Below are 4088 nucleotides of genomic sequence, written 5' to 3'. Positions count from 1 at the left end.
CTGATGCAAGTCAAAAAAGCAGAGGTGGCTATTCAGTCTTGTCCTTTCTAATCAAGGCTGGAATGCTTTCTCTAGAGGTGTTTATTTCTGGATGCACCAGCATATTTTGCAGTCACATTAAAACCTGGAGATTGCAGCTTTGCAAATGTAGCAAAATGTAGTTGCCCATTTGGAACAGAAATAGGATGTTCATGCCAAGCCTCCCTTTTGCTCTCAGTTGCCTTGACCCAGAGATTCAAAACTGAGTTCTCGGGAAAAGTCATAAATATTCTCTCTCTTTAAATTTTTACTGGAGGATAGTTGATTAACAGTGTTGTGTTAGTTTCAGGTATATAGCAAAGTGAAATGGTTATACATATATCTACTCTTTTTTAGATTCTTTTCTCATATAGGCCATTACAGAGCACTGAGTAGAGTTCTCCCTGGTGGTCTGGTGGTTAAGACTGCACTTTCACAGCAAGGGCGCATGGGTCTGATCCCTGGTTGGGGAACTAAGGCAGTACTAGTGGTAAAGAACCGCCTACCAAACCAAGAGACATGGGTTTGATCCCTGGGTTGAGAAGATCCCCTGAAGGAGGGCCTGGCAACCCACTCCAGTATTCTTGCCTGGAGAATCCCTTGGACAGAGGAGCCTGGCAGTCTATATTCCATAGGGTCGCAAAGAGCTGGACATGACTGAAATGACCTAGCATGCGCATGGGGGACTAAGATCCTCAAGCTGTGGCCTAAAAAAAAAAAAAAAAAAGTCACTCTTGTGTTTGTATTCAGCTTGTGGTTGGAGCAAGTCTGGGGGCATTTACAACTTTTGAATGTAGATATTCTGATGCTTCTTCTATGGCTCCCAAAATAATAAACATAAAACTTAAAAAAAGTTAAGAACGAACATCTTTTCTGGCCTCATTTTTAGAGAATGTGTTTTTAGGAATGAAGACTCCCTAGAGAGGTTCCTATTGAGTTCCTCAAAGAAGAGAAAACGGATCCTTCCAGAAATTACAAAGCACAAGTCTCTGAATGAACTCTTTGGGAGTTCTTTCCATAATTAGTATCTCATCTGTGTTCCTGCAGAGCCCTCAGCGCTTACAGTGATAGCTGGTAAATACGTTTGCTGAAAATGACTTTTTGCTGGGCTGCAGTTTCAGCTTTGCTGTAACGATTACTTTTTGTATCATGAGTATATTTTGAAGAGTGTGTGTTTGTGTGTTTTTTCTCTCTGCAAATGAACTGTAGTTCAGTTCCTGTGTGTGTGCGTGCATATGCATGTGTGTGTATGTTAGTCGGTCAGTCGTGTCTGACTCTTTGCAACCCCATGGACTGTAGCCCACCAGGTTCCTCTGTCCATGGGATTCTCCAGGCAAGAATACTGGAGTGGGTTGCCATGCCCTCCTCCAGGAAATCTTTTGGATCCAGAGATCAAACCCGGGTCTCCCATATCAGCTAGAAAGGTGCCCTCTGGTGAAGCCCATGGAGACATTTAGGGACTAACTCTTCTGCACTTGTGGGGCTCCTCCTGCCTCAGTTCCTACTGAAGAGCTACTGGCAACAAAGAACTCGGAGACAGCCTTTCCCACCTCCCCCAGCCCCTGGACCGCCCATACCACTGCTGGATGGAGTAGATGTGAAGGGCACCTGTTCGATGACTCTGGACCTCATTACCCAGTTAATGACAGTAACAAGGGGGGAGAGGGAGAGAAACGCGGGTAAATTGGAAAAGAGCTTAGCCAAGGAGCCAGCGTTGACTCGCTGAATCCCACTCCTCTAGAAGGGGTGGGGAGGGGCTACTGCCCAGGACCACGCCCACTGAGGGGTTCCTGTAAGAGAAACTCCACCCCCTCTACCACAAGGAGATTCTGAACTCTGCTTCATGTAGGTGGGACTCAGGGAGAACAAACTCAGGCCTTAGAGAAGCTAAAGCTTCTCTTCTTCAGGGACTTCCCTGGTGGTCCAGTGGTTAAGACTCTGAGCTTCCAATGTAGGGGACCTGGGTTCAATCCCTGGTCAGGGAATTAAGATCCCACATGCCTTGTGGCACAGCCAAAAGGTTAAAAAATGAAACAAAACAGAGTGTGGACTCAGGTCTCCTGTCTGCCTGGAGTCTGGAGGGAGGAGGCTGATGGTCTGTGTGGGGTCAGAGGATGGGAACAGGGCTGTACTGGAGAGGGCTGTCAGGACAGATGATGTGTGAGGTCCCAGAGGTGACCACCCGGGGAGTGAGAGGACTGGGCTCAGCTTGGACAGTCAGAGACTGAGCAGACAGAGGCCAGATGTGCAGGCGTTGCAGGAGGCCTTATGGGTAAGCAGTGGAGGCCCATCTGTCCACAGTGATGGGTCTCACAAGGGGAAAGGCCCACAGAATAAAAAAAAAAAATCCTTTTGTCCATGTTTGGGACATAAAGGGACTCTTGAAACTGTCGGTTACCTATAGGTGAGCAGAAAATTCCTGCTGGAACTTTCCTCCCCGAGCAGGGTCTATTATACCAGCTCCATATAGCAGGAAGTTTCCCAAAGGAAACCCACACCACGTTTCAATTCAGCTGGTCGAGTCTGAACCTGTTAGCCTGTATAAGGATTTATGTGGACTGCTTCCTTCTGTGAAGTCTGAAGACCAGGTCTCCTGACCAAACTCACTATGTCACGTGCTCATCGGAACATACAGGGGCGAATCTGGGAGAAATGGACACTGTCTATCTCCTCCCTTTCTAGCTCCCAGCTCCCTCCACCCCTTCCACCCTCCACCTGCCACCCCAGGGCTGACTGCTGATTCCTTCTAGCTTGAGTTGGAAGGAGTGGCAAGTGGGTAATGATCTGGAGGCAGCTAGAAGACGCCGGTAGTGACTCAATACAAGAAGTGGATGGTGGTGTCAGCAACTTCATTGAAAAACAATGGGAAGGTCTCAGACCCTCTTGAGAAGTGTGGAGGGATGTGGGATGTTTTGGAGGAGTGATAGTGTCTTCTTTTCTGTGTGTCTTTCTCTAGCTTCTGTCTGGAGTCTCTAAACACACCAGGTCTTTTGTTTAGCTGTGTTTTCCTTTGGTCCTAAGGAACTTTTTCCCCTGCTGAAGCCAATCCAAGAAGCTACAGGCTCAGAGAGTCAGAAGGCAGGTACGGTGCAAACAGGAAAGCAGATAAAGACTGGTGAGTGGGGACTTTTCTGGTGGTCCAGTGGTTAAGAATCCGCCTGCTAATGCAGGGGACACCGGTTCGATCCCTAGTTCAGGAAGATTCCACACACCACGGAGCAACTAAGCCCGTGTGCCACAACTACTGAGCCTGTGCTCTAGACCCAGGGAACCGCAACTACTGAAGCCTGGGTGCCCTAAAGCCCATGCTTCCCGACAAGAGAAGCCACCACAAAGAGAAGCCTGCACATAGCAACGAAGACCCAGCACAGCCAAAAACAAACGTGAATCAATTAATTAATTAAAAAAAAAAGATTGGTGAGTGACATTTGTGCATGCATACAAATGACTCGCTGCACCAAAGTGGAAGAGAAACTGTGATTCGGTGCTGCCGTGTGAGGGATAAAAGCTGAAATGTCAGAAACATTAACAAGATGCATATGAGAATGTCCTTCTCTCAAATGTCAGACTGGCAACCAGTCTGGATTTCCTTTCCTTTGTAAATGTTTTTCTTCTTTTTCTTTTCCTGGGAACTGAAGGTGATCCTTTACTGCCACATTTTCCCATTTTCACTCTAAAGGCAATCTGTTCTACGCTGTTCCCCCCGAGGGCTGAAATGACTTCTACGTATATTTAATTGACTCTAAACCAAAACTGTTTGTCAGGAAAGGAAGAATGGAGGTAGGGATGAGAAGGCAAGTTGAAACTAAACGCACTTTTGAACTTTCAGAGATTTAGAAAACTGGAGGAAGAGAGTAAAAAAAAAAAATGAAGTGAGCACCATGTTCATTTTCTCCCCTTTCTCATCCTGCGAACATAGCTAGGCATGCTCCTCAAGAGTCAGCTGGTCCTGAGAATTCCAGCTCCACCTGTCCCTAGCTTATGACCTCAGGCCAGTTACTTTAATCTCTCGGTGCTGCTATTTCTGCATCAGTAAAATGAGGTTAAAAATAATATTTACCTCATAGAGT

General features: G+C 46.7%; 1 protein-coding gene across 5 annotated transcripts in view; it reads right to left on the bottom strand.

The window, feature by feature from the left end:
* The window catches only part of RNF150 (ring finger protein 150), a 281768-nt gene that overhangs the window by 43650 nt on the left and 234030 nt on the right, over positions 1-4088 (bottom strand). The gene's annotated exons all lie outside the window — the stretch shown is intronic.

The sequence above is a fragment of the Bos taurus genome, chromosome 17 (assembly GCF_002263795.3).
Source record: "Bos taurus isolate L1 Dominette 01449 registration number 42190680 breed Hereford chromosome 17, ARS-UCD2.0, whole genome shotgun sequence".
Taxonomy (NCBI): domain Eukaryota; kingdom Metazoa; phylum Chordata; class Mammalia; order Artiodactyla; family Bovidae; genus Bos; species Bos taurus.
The sequence above is the reverse complement of the archived record's forward strand: the minus strand, read 5'-3'. Positions and strand labels throughout refer to the sequence as shown.